Here is a 22,827-nt window from a genome sequence, read left to right as displayed (position 1 = left end):
GCAAGGCCAAGCTCTTGCTCGGTCCACTCGAGGCCCTGCTTCAGGGCACCCACCTCCACAGTTAGTGCGGCGGTGGCCAGCAGCGAAGCCTGCATACGTATATTGACTCCTTTTTAGTTAGACTCCTGCGATATTTAATAGATCCTCTATTCGGCTTTTCTTTCCGAACGCCAAACAGAGCATTAGGGGCTACTGTCTATGCGGTAATATTTTTACATATTTCTACTTACCTCGAAGCCTGTTAGAAGGCTAGCACAAGCTTCAGTAAGTCTGCTTTTGGCGGACCGAACCTTCTAGACCACCATACTCATGATGGTACGGTGCTCCTCGTCGATGGAGGCGCCCTTAAGCACCTCCAGCAGATTGTCCGGCGCCTCCGGTTGGACGGAGGATGCCGGCTCAATAGGCTTGCTCCTCTTGGCAGGAGTTTGCCTGCCGCGGTCCGGAACCGTTGATGATTCCGGCGCGGTGTCCGGCTTAAAGCCGGACTTGGAGCCCTGGGGGTCTTGTCCCCTTTACTCCTGGAGTCCGGGAGGTCGCCTCGCGGCTCCTCCTGGACCACCTCCTCTTGCCCCGAAGCTTGTCGCGATGCCACTTCGGCGTCATCCGCAGCACAGGGGGAGGCAGCAGGCGGAACTGAATTCACATCCGATGAATCCAGGGAGCCGCTCGACGACTCGTCGAGCCCGTCCTTGGGCGGGCTGCATGATTATATTCGACATTAGGGAAAGCTGCGCAACAAAAGGAATATCATGAGTTACTCTGGTATCCGAATACTTACGATTTCGCCGGACGCTTGGCCCTGTCCGGCCACTCCTCTTCGTCCTCGTCGGCGTCGGGGGCGTAGTCCGGCGGAGGGGTTTTCCTCTTCTTGGACCCTTCGGCCTCCCCTACTAGGGCGGCCTTCCTCTTCTTTCCTCCCCTCGCTGGAGGGGGAGAGGTCTCTTCTTCCTCCTCCTCGTCTTCACGGGAGGAGTGCGTCTCGGACTCCTCGGACGACGAGTCCGACACCACCATATGCCGGGAACTCTTTCGAGTCCCCGTGGCCTTCTTCTTTTTGGCCTTCTTCTCCAGCACCACATAAGGTGCCGGAACCAGCAGCTTCACTAGGAGAGCAGGGGCTGGGTCTTCGGGCAAGGGAGCCGGACAATTAATCAGTCCGGACTTCGCCTGCCAATCCTGTCAAAGGTGAGGGAGTTTAGATCCCGCATAGAGTCAAACTATGAAGAAAACTTAACATCCTGTAAAATATGAAAATATTTTACCTCGCTAGCAGGACGCTGCGAGCTGAATCCGCGGTCTTCGGAGGCGGATGTGGGAGCCTCGGCGCCTTTAGTTAGCCCCTTCCAGACATCTTCGTACGTCGTGTCGAAGAGCCTGCTCAGAGTTTGGTGCTGCGCCGGGTTGAACTCCCACAAATTGAAGTCCCGTTCTTGACACGGAAGGATCCGGCGGACGAGCATGACCTGGACTACGTTGACAAGCTTGAGCTACTTGTTCACCAGGGACTGGATGCATTTTTGCAGTCCGGTCACCTCTTCTTCATCGCCCCACGACAAGCCCGTCTCCTTCCAGGACGTGAGCCGTAGGGGTCCAGATCAGAATTCAGGGCTGCGATCCACTTTGGATCGCGTGGCTCGGTGATGTAAAACCACCCTGACTGCCACCCCTTCAAGGTCTCCACAAAGGAGCCCTCGAGCCATAGGACGTTGGCTATTTTGCCCGCCATGGCACCTCCGCACTCCGCCTGGTTGCCACGCACCACCTTTGGCTTGACGTTGAAGGTCTTGAGCCAGAGGCCGAAATGGGGGCGGATGCAGAGGAAAGCCTCGCACACGACGATAAACGCCGAGATATTGAGGATGAAGTTCGGGGCCAGATCATGGAAATCTAGGCCATAGTAGAACATGAGCCCGCGGAAAAATGGGTGGAGAGGAAAACCCAGTCCGCGGAGGAAGTGGGGAAGAAATACTACCCTCTCATGGGGCCTTGGGGTGGGGAGAAGCTGCCCCTCCTCAGGAAGCCGGTGCGCAATGTCTTTGGGCAGGTATTCGGCCTTCCTTAGCCTTTTGACATGGCCCTCCATGACGGAGGAGACCATCCACTTGCCTCCCGCTCTGGACATTGTTGGAGAAGGTTGAGGTAGGAAGTGCGGGCTTGGGCGCTGGAGCTCGGGTGCGCAGAAGATGGATATGCAAAGGAGGAAGAAGGCGTAGGAAAAAGGTGGATCCTCATCCCCTTATATGGGCGGATGCGGTTATGTGTCCCGACCTGCCTAATAAAACTCGCTTGCCTCCCAAGCGCCATGGTAAATGGCGCGGTTAGGATTACCCACGTCCGTATTGATGAGAATCCCGTAAAAAGGGCACACGATCTCTACTTTGACAAGACGTGCCAAGGAAACAGCCTCGCAAAACATGCTGAGGTGGAAAAGTAAAACCGATTCGAGTAAAGGACTTGGCCGTAGTGTGATAGCGCACTGCGGAATACGTCAGCAGATTTGATTTGTGTTAATATTATTCTCTCTATGGCAATATGTGGAAGCTTATTTTGCAAAACCGAACACTACTCTTGGTGTTTACAATCTTCTACGAAGGACTTGGAGGAGGAACCTGCCTTGCAATGCCGAAGACAATTTGCGTGCCGGACTCGTCGTCATTGAAGCCTGGTTCAGGGGCTACTGAGGGAGTCCTGGATTAGGGGGTGTTCGGGTAGCCGGACTATACCTTCAGCCGGACTCCTGGACTATGAAGATATAAGACAGAAGACTTTGCCCCGTGTTCGGATGGGACTTTCCTTAGCGTGGAAGGCAAGCTTGGCGATGCGATATTCAAGATCTCCTACCATTGTAACCGACTCTGTGTAACCCTAACCCTATCCGGTGTCTATATAAACCGGAGGGTTGTAGTCCATAGGCAATCAACTCCGTATACAACAATCATACCATAGGCTAGCTTCTAGGGTTTAGCCTCCTTGATCCTTATCCCCTTATATGGGTGGATGCGACTATGCGTCCCCACCAGCGTAGTAAAACTCGCTTGCCTCCCAAGCGCCATGATAAATGGCGCAGTTGGGTTACCCACGTCCGTATTGATGAGAATCCCGTAAATGGGGGACACGATCTCTGCTTTGACAAGACGTGCCAAGGAAACCGCCTCGCAAAACACGCTGAGGTGGAAAAGTGAAAACGATTCGAATAAAGGCTTGGTCGTAGTGTGATGTCACGCTGCGGAATACGTCAGCAGATTAGATTTGTGTTAATATTATTCTCTTTGTGGCAATACGTGGAAACTTATTTTGCAGAGACGGACACTACTCTTGGTGTTTACAAACTTTTATGAAGAATTTGGAGGAGGAACCCGCCTTGCAATGCCGAAGACAATCTACGCGCTGGACTCGTCGTCATTGAAGCCTGGTTCAGGGGCTACTGAGGGAGTCCTAGATTAGGGGGTGTTCGGGTAGCCGGACTATACCTTCAGCCGGACTCTAGGACTATGAAGATACAAGATTGAAGACTTCATCCCGTGTCCGGATGGGACTTTCCTTGGCATGGAAGGCAAGCTTGGCAATGCGGATATTCAAGATCTCCTACCATTGTAACTGACTTTGTGTAACCCTAACCCTCTCTGGTGTCTATATAAACCGGAGGGTTTTAGTCCGTAGGACAACTTCATCATACAACAATCATACCATAGGCTAGCTTTTAGGGTTTAGCCTCCTTGATCTCGTGGTAGATCTACTCTTGTACTACCCATATCATCAATATTAATCAAGCATGACGTAGGGTTTTACCTCCATCAAGAGGGCCCGAACTTGGGTAAAACATCGTGTTCCTTGCCTCTTGTTACCATCCGGCCTAGACGCACAGTTCGGGACCCCCTACTCGAGATCCGCCGGTTTTGACACCGACAGGTGGGGGGGGGGGGCGGGGGAGAAGATCTACGGGAGAGACACAAGCTCACACGGCATGCTCCCAGGGGCGCTCCACCTGAGCTTGTGGGCCCCACATAGCTTCGTCTGGCCTAATTCCAGGCCTATAAATTCTCGTAAATCTAGAAGTTACATGCTATTATATTATCAATCTTGTATGCTTTATATGCCATTTTATATCATTTATGGAACAAACCTATTAACCTAGTGCCCAGGGCCAGTTCATGTTTCTGCCTATTTTATTGTTTCACGAAAAAACAATACCAAAGTGCAAACACGATGAAACTTTATGGTGATTTTTTATGGACCAGAAGGGACCCAGGAAGCTTCGAGAGATGGTCAGAAGATGTATGAGAGGGCCACAAGCTCACATTTCGCACCCTCGGGGGGGGGGGGGGGCTGAGCTTGTGGGCCCCTCATATCTCTGATTGACCTAATTCCAATTCCATACATTCCCTAAATTCTAGAAACCACCAGAGCGAGACCCGAAGCAATTATTCCACCACCACAAGACTTTGTAGTTCCCTGATCTCACCTGGCAGCCTCCGACGGTACTCTTCCAGAGGGGGAATCAATCACGGAGGGCCTCTACATCAACCTTGTTGCACCTTCGATGATGTGTGAGTAGTTCCTGACAAGACCTATGGGTCCATAGTGATTAGCTAGATCTCTCTCTCTCTCTCTCGTTATGATCTTCAACACAATGTTATCTTTAGAGATCGGTATGATGCAATCCTTTTCCGCGGTGTGCTTGTTGGGATCCGATGAATTGTGGATTTATGATCAGATTACTTATTGCAAGTAACTGAGCTATATTCCGAACTTTATTATGTGTGATTGTTATAGCTATGTAATGCTTTCCAATTTATGAGTTATTTTTGGCTAAGTTAATGATTAAATCTTCAGTGGAAGTGGTGCATAGTAGTAGGTTCAATCTTGCGGTGTCCTCACCGTGTGACAGAAGGGGTAGCGAAGCACATATTTGTATTGTTGCTACTAAGGGTAAAACGACTAGGTTCGATCATATTAGTTGATCTTATTTTGTCTACATTATGTCATCGTACTCCAAGCATTACTTGGTTTGTTATGAACTTAATACCTCAAGATGCATGCTGGATAGCGGTCGATGGGTGGAGTAATAGTAGTAGATGCAGATGGATTTTGGTCTACTTGTCACAGACATAATGCCTATGTGCTGATCATGCCATGAATAATATCATAACTATGCAATATTCTATCAATTGCCCAACAGTAATTTGTTCACCCACTGTATTGTTATGCTTATGAGAGAGATGCCTCTAGTGAAAACTATGGCCCCGGGGTCTATGCATGCAAATCATATTACTAAAACCCTAAATACCTTTCTACAATTTATTTACTTTTATTTTACTTTGCAATTTACTCCTACTACCATATTTGATCCTTACAATTAACGAGTACAAGGGGATTGACAACCCTCTTGCCCGCGTTGGGTGCAAGTATTTGCTCTTGTGTGTGTAGGTACCGCTAAAGGTGGTTTGGATAATTCTCCTACTGGTTCGATAAACCTTGGTTCTTTACCGAGGGAAATACTTTCCACTACTATATTACTTCACCCTTCCTCTTCAAGGAAATCTCAATATATTTTATGAGTAGCAACCACTAGAGCAAAACCCGAAACTATTTAATCGCCGCAAGCCTCTGTTCTTCGGTGATCTCATCTGGAGGCATCCTCCTATACTCTGCCAGAGGGGGAATCGATCACGGAGGCCATCTTCAACAACCTTGTTGTTGGTGCAACAAACCCTGGGTCTGTTGCCCAGACTGTGCACATGCACAGGAACAAGGTTGAAGCACCAGCCCAAGTCAGAGTGCAAGAAATCAAGAGATTTTAAGGACCAACATACAGATCAGAGAGACCAAGATCAGGCCAGAGAAGCAAGGTATCGTCAAGAGAGAAGCCTCCCTTGCTAGGCAGGCGAGCCCGGCAAGGGGCGAGGCCACCCCCAGAAACAGACAACCAGAGCGCCCCGGCAGGGCCTACCAGGGCTCACGGAAGCAAAACCACCTCACCAACCACTCTACCATGACCCATGCTGTCGATCAGTGCGGTGTCAAGCCGCAAAGTGTTTAAGTGGCAGCCATTTGCCACATGGCAACCATTTCCTACAAGAGAAACCCACAAACGACACCTGTCTTGCAACGTGTCAAGCAAGCAGGCGTGGAGCTGGCGAGATAGCCCGACAAGTCTTGCCGGGCAACCAACGAAGCGACGTTAAGCAGTGCATTTAATGCGCCCTGTCAGCCCGCAAAGTTAGGTATGATAGCACTATTTGCTATCTTATCAGTGCGTAATGACTACATTGCCACTGTGGTAACCCCTTGATCTATAAAAGGAGGACCATGTCAACCGTAGAAAAGGTTAGAAGGTTGGATAACTCACACCTCCATACATGTGTAGTCTCTGCTGCCCTAAGGCAACCCTTGCCGGGCAAGTGTACTACGCACCACCATCACCTTTCCATCATCAATCCACCAAAGCAGGAGTAGGGTTTTACGCCTCACGGCGGCCCGAACCTGGGTAAAATTGCCTGTGTGATCTTTGCCGTGTTGCCCCACACTCGTCTGCTCTTTGTGCAACCCGTCGCCCCCCTGCCGAACCAGCAAGGGACCCCCAGGTCCCATAGGTGGCCGTGGTTTCCCACGACATCTTTGGCATGCCAGGTAGGGGGTTCGCTTGCACGAACCTGAAGGCGTGCGCAGCGCGTCGACTTCATCACCATCTTCATCTTTGACAACGCCATCAACCATGGCGCCCAAGAAGAAGCCCGGTCCTTCGGCTCACCCATCCACCTCGAAGGCTCCACCGCCCACAGCCTCCAATGTTGCGGGAGGTGCAGAGGCGCGCGAGGACGCGGACGCTGCTGGGGAAGTGGTTGGAGCAGGTGGCACCGTCCCCACTTCTCCCGCGGCCAACGCAGGAGCAAGAGGCACCGGAGCTGAGTAGCATCAACAACACCCCGACGGCCATGCTCCCCAAGGTACGGGTGAGGGGGTCACTCCGTTTGCGCCCCTCTCTCCCACCAACGGGCACAACCATAGCAACAACGCTCGGACCGGGGCGAACCGCCGCCCTCCGGCCGCCCCCACAACGGGTGTGGTCGCAGCGCGTGCACCTCCCCCAGAACGAGCCGATGAAGCCACTGTGCCCAACGGAGCCGTTGGCCCTCGAGCGCCTTCACCACACCACATCCAAGTGGTCGCCGCGCAGCAGCAGCGGGGGCGCAGTACTACCGCCGCCGGCACCGTTAGGAGCTGAGCGATGGTACGATCGACTTGATCGTCATCCCTGCCAAGTACGGCTTCGGAGGCCATGGCACGAGATCATCTGCTGTTGAGGTTTCCCCCAGCGGCCGAGTAGATGGATGAATGGTGTGCCACCATCCAAAGTCTGCTCGGTTTCGCCGAAGCTGGGGGCTCATGGCGAGCTGGTCCGCCGTGACCTCCCCAAGCAACAGCAATAGCTCGTGCTACAGACCGAACGGAAGGGGCCATCCCGACGGTGCAGTCCCCGCCGCGGCAGGCAGCACGAGGGAAACGGAATCAAGACCCCGATGACGTCTCGATGGCCTCTTCTGACCCTCGAGCACGTCTAGGCCAACGTTGAGCCCCGGAGGATAGGCGGAGAGGAGACGCGTGTGTCGACAAGCAACACCGCGACGACCTCCGCCGGACCGATGGGTGTGACGGCCTCAATGTCGACGAGCCTACTCTCGGTGTTGGCGGGTGCCTACCTTTCGAGGTTGGCTACCCTGCCTTTACACGAGAACTGCGGCAAGTCCGTTGGCCGTCCGTTCACACGTTCAAGCCAGAGATACCTGAGAAGTACGATGGGAGGCTAAACCCGGCAGAGTTCCTGAGCATCTACACCATCGCTGTTCAGGCTGTCGAGGGAAGAGATGAGAAGGTGTTTGCCAACTACTTCCCCTTGGCCCTCAAGTCCAATGTGAGGTCTTGGCTGATGCACATACCGGAGAACTCTATTTCATCATGGGCTAACCTGTGCCATGAGTTCATTGGCGCTTTCATCGGTGGTCATCAGGAACCCGACAGGCCCAGCGATTTGCAACTTCTCTAGCAGAAGGAAGGACAAACCCTCCATAGGTATTTACAGAGATTCAACAAAGTTCATAGAAATATCCCTAATATCCATCCAGCGGCCGTAATAGCTGCCTTCCAGTCCCATGTGCGCAACCGTCATATTCGTTCCAAGATGAACGTACGGTTTCCCAAGACTGTGAAGGAGCTTTACACTCTAGTGGACAAGTGTGCCTGGATGGAGGAGGGAAGAAAGTTGCCCGGAGAGGAAGATTACACCAATGTTGATTCAAAGGATGAAGAGCAAGAAGCGCAGTAAGAAGCAGAGGGACAAGGCAGTGATGACTGTTGAAGGTTCGGGTATGCCTAGTACCTGCAAAAAGGCCAAAGTTAGGCCCTCGGCAAGGAAGCTTCCGCGTGCACTGACTGCCGGGAAGCCGCAGCTGCTGAGAAAGCCAGGAAAGGTGATGGGCCATACTGCAAGATTCATCGGACCAAGGGCCACAACCTTCAAAAGTGTTATTAGGTTGAGCAGCTTGTCAAGAAACAGAGAGTAGAGTATGAGAAGCATGATAAGGAAAAAGGTCGGAATGTTGCTGGCGGTAAGGGCCGAGGTGGTGAAGTAAACCACCCAGGCAAACCCTTTCAGAACCGTGGAAATCCCACCAGGGGTCGAGAGAAGCAAACTTGCGGTGATGAGAGTGATGGAGGGGATGAAGAGGAAACCACTGAGCAGGAGTTTCAGAAGGCCATGAACCCCCGTGCATTGATGGAGGTGCATCTCTGCACGCTTCTCACCGCCAGCTCAAACGGTGGGCACGAGAAGTCAATGTCGTGGAACCAGCGCCAAAGGCCTGGAAGCCGCTTAAATGGTCCCGTACGCCCATCATCTTTAACGAGGAGGACCATCCTAGCCATACCACTGTGGTAGGGTGTTCGCCATTGTTGGTCTCTCCAACAATTCGCAACCTCAAGGTCACAAAGATGCTGGTGGACGGTGGGGCCGGGTTGAATCTGATTTCCCCGGCAATGATCAGCAAGCTTCAAATAGGAGAAGAAGAGCTAGAGGTTACCGGCATGTTTCAAGGAGTTAATCCCGGCAGGAGCCGTCCTAAGGGACAGATCACGTTGCCGGTAATGTTTGGGGGAGAACTGAACTACCAGACTGAGAGGATATTGTTTGATGTGGTTGATCTCCCCCTGTCGTACAATGGGATTCTTGGACGCCCGGCCTTGGCCAAGTTCATGGCAGCATCCCACTATGCCTACAACACCTTGAAGATGCCTGGGCCACTGGGAGTCATCATTATCCCATCAGATGAGAAGGATGCAATCATTTGTGTGGACAATATGTACCGGGACGCGGTCGCGACGGAGGCAGCGGCAGCTCCCGCCAAGGAATGTAAAGGAAAGAAGAGAGACTGTAGGGACTCCGACAAAGAGTCCGGGAAGCATGACCCACTGAGTGCACGGCACCCGTTGACGACGTGCCGGAGTGTTCTAACAGCAAGAGGTCCAAGGTCGCTACACCCCAAGTGAAGAAGGTCCCGGTAGGGCTGGCTGGCATTGATGGTACCTTCACTATCAGCACCACCCTCGATGACAAATAGGGAAGGGCGCTCGTTGCCTTCCCGCGGGTGAATATTGATGTGTTTGCGTGGCAACCATATGATATCCCTTGTGTTCCCAGGGAGGTAATCGAGCACCACCTTTTTGTTTGCCCACATGCCCGACTTGTCAAGCAAAAAGTCCGAAAGCAGGCCTCGGAGAGGTAGCAGTTTATTGCAGAAGAGATCAAGAAACTTGAGGCAACTGGTTTGGTCAGAGGAGTACTGCATCCCAGATGGTTGGCAAATCCAGTGGTAGTCCAGAAGGCTAACGAGAAGTGGAGGCTTTGTAAAGATTTCATAGATATCAACAAGGCTTGCCTGAAGGACCGATTTCCCTTGCCGCGTATTGATCAGATTGTGGATTCCACTTTAGGTTGTGATTTGCTCTCCTTTCTGGATGCATATTATGGGTATCACCAAATCTTCATGTCCAAGGAAGATGAAGAGAAGACATCGTTCATCACTCCATGTGGTACGTACTGCTTTGTCTGCATGCCATTCGGATTAAAGAGTGCCAGGTCCACTTTTGCAAGGGCAATCCAGATTGGTTTTGAACCACAATTGCATAGAAACATAGAAGCTTATATGGATGATATTGTGGTCAAGACCAAGGATAAGGCCACCCTTATTCAGGATTTGGAAGATACATTTGCTAATCTGCGCAAGGTCAATCTAAAGCTCAACCCGGAGAAGTGTGTGTTTGGTGTTCCCTCCAGCAAGCTACTTGGTTTCTTTATATCCCATCGCGGGATCGAAGCCAACCCCGAAAAGATCAAGGCCATTGAGCAAATTCGGGCGCCAAGGACACTTAAGGATGTGAGGCGTTTGACAGGATGTGTTGACGCACTAAGAAGATTCATCTCCAAGTCTGTCGAGCGTGCCCTGTCGTTCTTCAAAGTCTTGAAGAAGGTCGGCCCTATGAAGTGGACCCAAAAGCAGATGCAACTTTACAAGAGTTGAAGACCTACCTGTCCTCTATGCCTACCTTGGTCGCTCCCAAACCCCAGGAGCCGTTGTTGCTATACTTGGCGGCGACCAACCAAGTGGTCAGCACGACCTTGATAGCGCAGAGAGAAGTGGATGAGACAGAAAGTGAGGAGAGATCGGCAGAATCAGAGAAGGATTTGGACAGCGATGAGCACGACAGAGGTCGCTTAAAGCTACGTCGGTATTTCCCCAAAGAGGAAGGGATGATGCAGCACAACGGCGATAGGTATTTCCTTCAGATATGAAACCAAGGTTATCGAACCAGTAGGAGAACCAAGCAACACAACATAAACAGCCCCTGCACACAGATAACAAATCCTCGCAACTTGACGTGTTAAAGGGGTTGTCATTCCCTTTCGGGTAACGGTGCCAGAAATTGGTGCGTGACGGTAAAAATGTTGTAATAGATTGGATAAATAGATCGCAAATAAAATAAAGTGCATCAAAGTATTTTTGGGCTTTTGGATTAATAGATCTGAAAATAAAAGCAAATAAAAGTAGATCGCAAAGGAAAATAATATGAGAAAGAGACTCAGGGGTAGGTTTCACTAGTGGCTTCTCTCGAGAAAAATAGCAAAGTGGCGCGCGAACAAATTATTGTTGGGCAATTGATAGAACTTCAAATACTCATGACAATATTCAGGCAATGATCATTATATAGGGATCACGTCCAAGATTAGTAGACCGACTCCTGCCTGCATCTACTACTATTACTCCACACATCGACCGCTATCCAGCATGCATCTAGTGTATTAAGTTCATGGAGAAACGGAGTAATGCAATAAGAACGATGACATGATGTAGACAAGATCTATCTATGTAGAGATAGACCCCATCGTTTTATCCTTAGTAGCAATGATACATACGTGTCGGTTCCCTTTCTGTCACTGGGATCAAGCACCGTAAGATCGAACCCACTACAAAGCACCTCTTCCCATTGCAAGATAAATAGATCAAGTTGGCCAAACAAAACCCAAATATCGGAGAAGAAAGACGAGACTATAAGAGATCATGCATAAAAGAGATCAAAGAAACTCAAATACTTTCATGGATATAAAAACATAGATCTGATCATAAATTCAATGTTCATCGATCCCAACAAACACCATCGGTGTCAAAACCGGTGGATCTCGGGTAGGGGGTCCCGAACTGTGCATCTAGGCGGATGGTAACAGGAGGCAGGGGACACGATGTTTTACCCAGGTTCGGGCCCTCTTGATGGAGGTAAAACCCTACGTCCTGCTTGATTAATATTGATGATATGGGTAGTACAAGAGTAGATCTACCACGAGATCAAGGAGGCTAAACCCTAGAAGCTAGCCTATGGTATGATTGTTGTTCGTCCTACGGACTAAAACCCTCCGGTTTATATAGACACCGGAGAGGGATAGGGTTACACAGAGTCGGTTACAATGGTAGGAGATCTACATATCCGTATGGCCAAGCTTGCCTTCCACGCCAAGGAAAGTCCCTTCCGGACACGGGACGAAGTCTTCAATCTTGTATCTTCATAGTCCAGGAGTCCGGCCGAAGGTATAGTCCGGCTATCCGGACACCCCCTAATCCAGGACTCCCTCAGTAACCCCTGAACGAGGCTTCAATGACGACTAGTCCAGCGCGCAGATTGTCTTCGGCATTGCAAGGCGGGTTCCTCCTCCAAGTACTTCATAGAAGATTTTGAACACAAAGGTAGTGTCCGGCTCTGCAAAATAAGTTTCCACATATTGCCATAGAGAGAATAATATTTACACAAATCTAATCTGCTGACGTATTCCATAGCATGACATCACACCACGGCCAAGTCTTTATTCGAATCATTTTACTGTCCCACCTCAACGCGTTTAGCGAGGCGGTTTCCTTGGCACGTCTTGTCAAAGCAGAGATCGTGTCCCCTTATTCCGGGATTCTCATCAATACGGTTTGGGTAACCCAACCGCGGCATTGATTACGGTGCTAGGGAGATAAGCGAGTTTTTACCAGGCTAGTGGGGACGCATAGTCGCGTCCGCCCATATAAGGGGATAAGGATCCACCTTTTCATCCACGCCTTCTTCCTCCTTTGCCTATCCATTTCCGCGCACTCGAGCTCCAGCGCCCAAGTCCGCACACCCCACCCCAACCTTCTCCAGCCATGTCCGGAGCGGGAGGCAAGTGGATGGTCTCCTTCGTCATGGAGGGACACGTCAAAAAACTGAGGAAGGTCGGATACTTGTCTAACGACATCGTGCACCGGCTTCCCGAAGAGGGGTAGCTCATCCCCACCCCTATGCCCCATGAGAGGGTGGTGTTCCTCCCCCATTTCCTCCGCGGACTGGGCTTCCCTCTCCACCCATTTGTCCGGGGGCTCATGTTCTACTATGGCCTGGATTTCCACGATCTGGCCCCGAACTTTGTCCTCAACATCTCGACGTTTATCGTCGTGTGCGAGGCTTTCTTCTGCATCTGCCCCCATTTCGACCTATGGCTCAAGACTTCCAATGTCAAGCCGAAGGTGGTGCACGGCACCCAGGCGGAGTGCGGAGGCGCCATGGTGGGCAAGATGCCCAACGTCCTATGGCTCGAGGGCTCCTTCGTGGAGTCCCTAAAGGGGTGGCAATCGGGGTGGTTTTACATCACCGAGCTGCGCGACCCTAAATGGGTCGCAGCCCCCGAGTTCCGATCCGGACCCCCTACGCAGCTCACCTCCTGGAAAGAGACGGGCCTATCGTGGGGTAAAAAAGGAGAGCTGACCGGACTCCAAACATGCGTCCAAACCCTGGTGGACAAGAAGCTCAAACTTGTCAACGTAGTCCAGGTTATGCTCATCCGCCGGATCCTCTCGTGTCAACAACGGGCTTTCAACCTGTGGGAGTTCGACCCGGCGCAGCATCGAACTCTGAGCAGGCTCTTCGACACGACGTACGAAGATGCCTGGAAGGTGCTTTTCAAGGGTGCCGAGGCCCCCGCATCCGCTATCGAGGATCACGGATTCAGCACGCAGCGTCACGCTAGAGCGGTAAGCTGTTTTTACCTTTTATAGGGTATTAGTTTTTCATAGTTTGACTCCATGCGGGATCTAAGCTCCCTTACCTTTGACAGGATTGGCAGGAGACGTCCCGACAGATCAACTGTCCGGCTCCTTTGCCCGAAGGCCTAGCGGACGCTCGCTTGGCGAAGCTGCTGGTTCCGGCACCCTATGTGGTGCCGGAGAACAAGGCCAAGAAGACGACCACGGGGACTCGAAAGAGTGCCCGGCGCCTGGAGGTGTCATTTTCATCATCCGACGACTCCAAGACGCACTCCTCCCGTGAAGACGAGGAGGAGGAAGAAGAGACCTCTCCCCCTCCAGCGGGGGAAGGGAAGAAAAGGAAGGCCGCCCCAACTGGGGAGGCCAAAGGGTCCAAGAAGGGGAAAACCCTTCCTCCGGACTACTCCACCAATGCCGACGACGGCGAAGAGGAGTGGCCACTCAGGGCCAAGCCCCTGGCGAAATCTTAAGCATCCGGATACCAGAGTGATTCATAGTATTCCTCCATCGCACAACTTTTCCTTACGTCGAACATGTTTATGCAGTCCACCCAAAGACCGGCTCAAAGTGTCGTCGAGCGGTTCCCTGGATTCGTCGGATGTGAATTCGCTTCCGACGGCTACCTCCCCCCACCCTACGGATGACGCCGAGGTGGCGTCCCAACAGGTTCCAAGCCAGGCGGAGGTGGTCCTGGAGGCGCCGCAAGGCGACCTCCCGGACTCCAGGCGTAAAGGGGATAGAACCCCCAAGGGCTCCAAGTCCGGCCTTGAGCCGGACACCGCGCCGGAACCTTCAACGGTTCCGGACTCCGGTAGGTAGCCTCCTTCCAAGAGGAGCAAGCCTACCGAGCCGGCGACCTCCGTCCAACCAGAGGCACCGGACAATTTGCTGGAGGTGCTTAACGGCGCCTCCATCGACGAGGAGCACCGCACTATTATGAGTGCGGTGATCCAGAAGGTTCAGTCCGCCAAGAGCGGACTGACTGAAGCCTGTGCCAGCCTTCTAACAGGCTTTGAGGTAAGTAAAGAATATGTAAAAATATTACCGCATAGACAGTAGCCCCTGATGCTCTGTTCGGCGTTCGGAAAGAAAAGGCGAATAGAGGATCTAATAACATTCGCAGGAGTCTAACATAATCAAGTCAATATGCGTATGCAGGCTTCGCTGCTGGCCTCCGCCGCACTGACTGCGGAGGTGGATATGCTGAAGCAAAACCTCGCGCGGTCCGAGAACGAGCTCGGCCATGCCAAGAGGCAACTCGAGGAGAAGGAAGGTAAGTAATACCTTGCGCAAGTATATAAAGAAGATGTAGTTGCAAAAAATGACAGGATCAACGTGCTATTATAGGGGCCATGACCGAGGTGGCAACCCTTAAGAAAGCGCTGTCCGAGGCCGAAAATAGAGCGGCCGCGGAGCGTACAGAGAGAGGGAAGCAGGAGGCGCGGGTGGAGGAGGTGCAGAAAGAGCTCCAAGCTCTCGTGAAAAAACACGAGAGCTTGGAGCTTGACTCAAAGACGCAAGCGTCCGAGCTTGCGGCAGCCCTCGAAAGCGCGAAGTCTGCCAAGGCCGAAGCCCAAAAAGCCCTCCAAGAAATTGAAGCGATGAAGAAGATAGCGGCGGGTAAGGCATTCATTATGCAAAGCAAGCACGTGAAAGTGAATTACTTGTTACTTACCCGAGTCTGGAGCTCTCCAGGAGTATTCACAGATTTGCCCTGCAGTGCGTTTGATGCCGCCGCCTACTACCGAGCCGAGGAGGGGAGCTCGACGGATAAGGTGTTCTGGTCTCAGTATGCTGAGGCCGGACACCTGGTGCCTTTGAGCGACCAGCTGAAGCAAATGGTCGAGCTCCACAAGGTGGCCGAACAGGCCATAAAGGGCCTCATAGCTCGGCTTTGGCCTGGAGAGGCTCTGCCTGGGAGCAACTTCGGGCTGGTGAGGTGGCTGGTGGATGCCTGTCCACGGCTTAAAGTAATCAAGTGCTCCGTCTGCATCGAAGGTGCCCGTAGGGCGCTTGCCCGTGCTAAAGTGCACTGGGGCAAGATGGATGCGGAGAAGCTGGTGAAGGACGGGCGGCCGCCGGGCAAGGAGCATCGCTTCCCGGAAGCGTATTATGAGGGCGTCCTGAAGGGTGCCCGCCTTATAGCGGATGAATGCTCCAAAGATGTTCATATGCGCTAAGCAATGCTTTTGAATTTAAAATATTACCTTCTGTGCGGCCGTTTATCAAATTTGAGAGATGGCGAGTCGTCGGCTTCTGCCCCCATGCCACGAGTGCTGGGGTGTTCGGGATAAACATGAGCGCTCTTTTTCCCATTCTTGGGTCCTTCAAGGGTGGCGCTCAACACAACGAACAAGGCAATCGGACTATAATGCTTGAACACTCTCACTTAGCCATAGAATTCTATAATTTTAAATTTCGGCGAAGCCCCTAGTGTTCGGAAGACCGAGTTCGGGGCGCTATCCACGCCTAGGCTGGACAAAGCCGACTCCTCGCTCTAAGCGGCATAAGACTTTAGGGACTCGAAAACCTCTCGAAAAGCAACCAGCTCTCGCCTCATCATGACGGCCAGTTTTAGCTTTCTCTACTGAGGTGCTTAGCCTGGCTCAACTGGGGCACAATCACAGTAGTTCTCCTAGTGCTACCTTAGCCAATATAACGGAACGTAAGGTACCAAAACATAGGAGCCGGGCAAACCCAACTATTGACCCAAGACATGATTCGGAGCCGATGCATATAATGCTATAAGTTCGCGGTGCCGCACTTGTGAAAGTGTTCAGACTTCTCACACCGTATTGGTCCTTTAAGCTTGAGTGGGAGGTATTTGATGGCGTGTAGGTCATCACCGCGGGCCATGTGGATATGAAGGAGATAGTTCTCGATCCATACCGCAAGTCTATTGTGCCATCGTATGATTCGATGTTCACGGGTTTTAAACCCTCGGGGATTTGATGATCCATTACTTCATCTGTGAAGCATAGTGGGTGTGCGGCACCTCTGTATTGGGCTATATCACGACGCAGCTCAAACGAGCTTTGTCCACTGTGTTCGGCCCGGCCGGATTTACTGTATCCGGAGTGACGATTACCGTCTCGGGCCGTGGGGCGCCCACGCGATCCGTAGATCGATCTTGTTTGCCTTGCCTTGTCCTCCAATATATCTCGCAGGTCTGGCGCGTTTTCCCGTGCCTTGGTATTTTTTGAGCGGCGCCGGGGTGCGGCTGGAGGGGAGGGCCGAGATGCCTCTCTGTCGCAGCCACGGGGTGGCTGGTCGGCCGCATCATGCGCTGGTGATGTAGGTTTAGGTGCTTCCTCCTCTAATCGGGGTAGCAACCTGCGCTTTGGGTAGCTCTTGGAGGGGCGTTCGAGTTCATACTCTTCGGCCGCAAGGACTTCAGTCCATCTGCCGGCTAGCAAATCTTGATCAGCTCTAAGCTGTTGCTGTTTTTTCTTGAGGCTGCTCGCCATGGCCATAAGCCTGCGTTTGAAACGCTCTTGTTCGACGGGATCCTCCGGCACGACAAATTCGTCGTCGTCGAGGCTTGCCTCGTCTTCAGAGGGAGGCATATAATTATCGTCCTCGACCTCTCTGTCTGCCGCTCTCTCATGAGGGCTGGCTTCTCCATCCTCCTATGCTGAATCTTGCTGGAGGTGGTTGTCTTCGGCACTGTCCGGGGTGTTATTATCTCCCGTGCCGGAATCACCGTTTTTGCTTTGGTGGGATTTAGAGCGGCGCCGCTGACGCCGGCGCTTAGGCTGCTTCTTGGAGGGGTCATCCTCCGCAGTTCCATCGCCATTGCCTTCTTTTGGGGTGTCCACCATGTATATATCATAGGACGAGGTGGCTTTCCAGTGCCCTATAGGCGTTGGTTCTTGATCGTCTCCTGCATCGGCGTCCATACCGTCGATGTCTTCGGAGTCGAAGTCGAGCATGTCGGTTAAATCATCGACAGTGGCTACGAAGTGGGTGGTGGGTGGGCTTTGAATTTCTTCATCATCCGCATCCTAACCTTGCTGACCATAGTCCGGCCAGGGCTCTCCTGATAAAGAGAGAGACTTTAGTGAATTCAAAATATCGCCGAAGGGCGAGTGCTGAAAGATGTCCGCGGCGGTGAACTCCATGATCGGCGCCCAATCGGGTTCGATCGGTAGGGGCGCGGAGGGCTCGGAGTCTGGAGAGGAGTCCGGCTCCTTGGAGTCACGGGCTTCGCAGAGAATAGGGCTGGTGTTCGGCTCGATCGCCGTAGAGATTGCATCCCCCGAGGCGGTGTCCAACCACCCATCCTCGATTGGCGCAGTTGGCTCCGAATTAAGGGTCGGAGCTGATGCGGGTGCGGCCTCCAGGGCACTATTCGGTGGCAGAACTAGATCATGCCCATCGTGACAGTGCGACGCACTCGGCTGTGACTCAAATCCATCGAAGATCAAGTCTCCGCGAAGGTCGGCCGTGTAGCTCAAACTTCCAAATCTGACCTAATGGCTAGGGGCGTAGCTTTCGATCTGCTCCAGATGGCCAAGAGAATTGGCCCGTAGTGCAAAGCCGCCGAATACGAAGATCTGTCCGGGGAGAAAGGTCTCACCCTGGATCGCATCGCTGTTGATGATCGGAGAAGCCATCGGGCCTAAAAGTGACAACACAGAGGAACTCTCAATGAAAGCACCAATGTCGGTGTCAAAAACGGCGGATCTCGGGTAGGGGGTCCCGAACTGTGCGTCTAGGCAGATGGTTACAGGAGGCAGGGGACACGATGTTTTACCCAGGTTCGGGCCCTCTTGATGGAGGTAAAACCCTACGTCCTGCTTGATTAATATTGATGATATGGGTAGTACAAGAGTAGATCTACCACGAGATCAAGGAGGCTAAACCCTAGAAGCTAGCCTATGGTATGATTGTTGTTCGTCCTACGGACTAAAACCCTCTGGTTTATATAGACACCGGAGAGGGCTAGGGTTACACAGAGTCGGTTACAATGGTAGGAGATCTACATATCCGTATCGCTAAGCTTGCTTTCCACGCCAAGGAAAGTCCCTTCCGGACACGGGACGAAGTCTTCAATCTTGTATCTTCATAGCCCAGGAGTCCGGCCGAAGGTATAGTCCGGCTATCCGGACACCCCCTAATCCAAGACTCCATCAAACACACCGCAAAAAGTTACATCATATGGATCTCCAAGAGACCATTGTATTGAGAATCAAGAGAGAGAGAGAGATGAAGCCATCTAGCTACTAACTACGTACCCGAAGGTCTACAAAGAACTACTCACGCATCATTGGAGAGGCACCAATGGAGGTGGTGAACCCCATCTAAGATGGTGTCTAGATTGGATCTGGTGGTTCTGGACTCTGCGAACGGCTGGATCAATATTTTGTCGACTCCCCTAGGGTTTTTGGGAATATTGGGGTATTTATAGAGCAAAGAGGCGGTCCAGGGGCACGCGAGGTGGGCACAACCCACCAGGGTGTGCCTGGGCCTCCTGGCATGCCCTGGTGGGTTGTGCCTCCCTCGGGGCACCCTCCAGGCGCAGCCAGGGCCCGTTGTGTTCCTTGTGGCCCATACAAATTCTCCGTAAAGTTTTGTGGCATTTGGACTCCGTTTGATATTGATTTTCTACGATGTAAAAAACATGGAAAAACATCAACTGGCACTTGGCACTATGTCAATAGGTTAGTACCAAAAAATGATATAAAATGATTATAAAACATCCAACATTTATAGTATAACAGCATGGAACAATCAAAAATTATAGATATGTTGGAGACGTATCAGCATCCCCAAGCTTAACTCCTACTCGTCCTCGAGTAGGGAAGTGATAAAGACAGAATTTTTGATGTGGAATGCTGCCTAACATGTCATATCATATTTCTTTCTTTATAGCATGGACATTTGGACTTTTATATTGTTCAAAGCAATAGTCTAGTTTTGACATGATAACGGTGCATTTAATGCGCCCTGTCAGCCCGCAGAGTTAGGTATGATAGCACTATTTGCTATCTTATTAGTGCATAATGACTACTTTGCCACTGTGGTAACCCCTTGATTTATAAAAGGAGGCCCATGGCAACCATATAAAAGGTTAGAAGGTTTGATAACTCACACCTCCATACTGTTGGGGAACACAACATTTCAAAAAAATTCCTATGATCGCGTAAGATCTATCTAGGAGATGCATAGTAACGAGAGGGGAGAGTGTGTCTACGTACCCTCGTACACCGAAAGCGGAAGCGTTAAGTAACGCGGTTGATGTAGTCGAACGTCTTCGCGATTCAACCGATCAATTACCGAACGCACGGCACCTCCGCGATCTGCACACGTTCAGCTCGATGACATCCCTCATACTCTTGATCCAGCTGAGGCCGAGGGTGAGTTGCACCAGCACGGCGGCGTGTTGACGGTGATGATGAAGTTACCGACGCAGGGCTTCACCTAAGCACTACTACAATATGACCGAGGTGGAAAACTGTGGAGGGGGGCACCGCACACGATTAAAGATCAACTTGTGTGTCTATGGGGTGTCCCCCTCCCCCGTATATAAAGGAGGGGAGGAAGGGCCGACCGGCCACAAGGGGCGCACCTAAGGGGGGAATCCTACTCCTAGTAGGAGTAGGTTCTCCCCTTTCCTAGTCCAACTAGGAGAAGAAGGAAGGAGAGGGAGAGGGAGAGGGAAAGAGGGGCCGCGCCCCCTCCCCTTGTCCTATTCGGACTCCCCTTGGGGGGGGCGCCACCTCCTGGCTGCGGGCCTCTCTTTCCCCTAAGGCTCACTAAGGCCCATAACTTCCGGGGGGGGGGGTTCCGGTAACCCTCTAGCACTATGGTTTTATCCGAAACTATCCGGAACACTTCCGGTGTACGAATAACATGGTCCAATATATAAATCTTTATGTCTCGATCATTTCGAGACTCCTCGTCATGTCTGTGATCACATACGGGACTCCGAACATCCTTAGGTACATCAAATCACATAACTCACAATACATATCATCATCGAACGTTAAGCGTGCGGACCCTACGGGTTTGAGAACTATGTAGACATGACCGAGACTCATCTCCAGTCAATAACCAATAGCGGAACCTGGATGCTCATATTGGTTCCTACATATTCTATGAAGATCTTTATCGTTCAAACTGCATAACAACACACGTTGTTCCCTTTGTCATCGGTATGTTACTTGCCCGAGATTCGATCGTCGGTATGATCATACCTAGTTCAATCTCATTACCGACAAGTCTCTTTACTCGTTCCGTAAAGCATCATCCCATGACTAACTCATTAGTCACATTGCTTGCAAGGCTCATAGTGATGTGCATTACCGAGAGGGCCCAGAGATACCTCTCCGATACTTGGAGCGACAAATCCTAATCTCGATCTATGCCAAGTCAACAAACACCATCGGAGACACCTGTAGAGCATCTTTATAATCACCCAGTTACGTTGTGACGTTTGATAGCACACAAGGTGTTCCTTCAGTATTCGGGAGTTGCATGATCTCATAGTCATAGGAACATGTATAAATCATGAAGAAAGCAATAGCAATAAACTAAACGATCATAGTGCTAAGCTAACGTATGGGTCTAGTCCATCACATCATTCTCTAATGATGTGATCCCGTTCATCAAATGACAACACATTTCTATGGCTAGGAAACTTAACCATTTTGATTAACGAGCTAGTCAAGTAGAGGCATACTAGGGACATTCTGTTTGTCTATGTATTCACACATGTACTAAGTTTCCGGTTAATACAATTCTAGCATGAATAATAAACATTTATCATGATATAAGGAAATATAAATAACAACTTTATTATTGCCTCTAGGGAATATTTCCTTCAGTCTCCCACTTGCACTAGAGTCAATAATCTAGATTACACAGTAATGATTCTAACACCCATGGAGTCTTGGTGCTGATCATGTTTTGCTCATGAGAGAGGCTTAGTCAACGGGTCTGCAACATTCAGATCCGTATGTATCTTGCAAATATCTATGTCTCCCTCCTTGACTTGATCGTGGATAGAATTGAAACGTCTCTTGATGTGCTTGGTTCTCTTGTGAAATTTGGATTCCTTTGCCAAGGCAATTGCACCAGTATTGTCACAAAATATTTTCATTGGACCCGATGCACTAGGTATTACACCTAGATCGGATATGAACTCCTTCATCCAGACTCCTTCATTTGCTGCTTCTGAAGCAGCTATGTATTCCGCTTCACATGTAGATCCCACCAAGACGCTCTTCTTAGAACTGCACCTACGGACAACTCGACCATTCAATAAAAATGTGTATCCGGTTTGTGACTTAGAGTCATTCGGATCAGTGTCAAAGCTTGCATCGACGTAACCGTTTACAACGAGCTCTTTGTCACCTCCATAAATGAGAAACATATCTGACGGTGTCCTGCACTAGGGGGTACTCACCACGTCATCTCCCGATCTATTAGATTGGGCCGAGGACCCCCATGGCCGTATACTCATGGGTCAGTTCGGGCAGCTGCCGCATATAAGGAATATTCCACAAGACTTGGCGATCAAGACAAGGACTCCTCCCCACCGACGTATTCGGCTAGGACTCTTGTTATCCTAGGCCTCTGGTGCATTATATAAACCGAGGCCAGGCTAGTCGATAGATCATATACATACAATCATACCATAGGCTAGCTTCTAGGGTTTAGCCTCTCCAATCTCGTGGTAGATCTACTCTTATACTACCCATATCATCAATATTAATCAAGCAGGACGTAGGGTTTTACCTCCATCAAGAGGGCCCGAACCTGGGTAAAACATCGTGTTCCTTGCCTCCTGTTACCATCCGGCCTAGACGCACAGTTCGGGACCCCCTACCCAAGATCCGCCGGTTTTGACACCGACATTGGTGCTTTCATTGAGAGTTCCGCTGTGTGATCGACAAAAGGATCGATGGCTCGCCGGCAGATCAACTGCGACTTCGGCGTCTCCGTCACCAGTTCGACTGGTCACCTTGGTTCGACCAAGAATTGCGCCCCGTGTTCGGATCACCATGTTCAGACGAGGGCCTTCATCAAACATCAACTCCGATCTCTATCAAGATCACGGAGGAATCATCTATGGAGCTCGGGGGCTCAACGTCAACATTGCCCTTAAGCGACCGTGCTGTTTTTTTTTGGACAGCGAACTCGTATCTGCCGCCACCACCTCCTCGAGTATCGCTTTGACGATCGCTTTGGTGGAATTGTGCGGAATTGAGTC

This window comes from Triticum urartu, chromosome 6 (genome assembly GCF_003073215.2).
Source record: "Triticum urartu cultivar G1812 chromosome 6, Tu2.1, whole genome shotgun sequence".
NCBI classification, from domain to species: domain Eukaryota; kingdom Viridiplantae; phylum Streptophyta; class Magnoliopsida; order Poales; family Poaceae; genus Triticum; species Triticum urartu.
Note: the sequence above shows the minus strand (reverse complement) of the source record.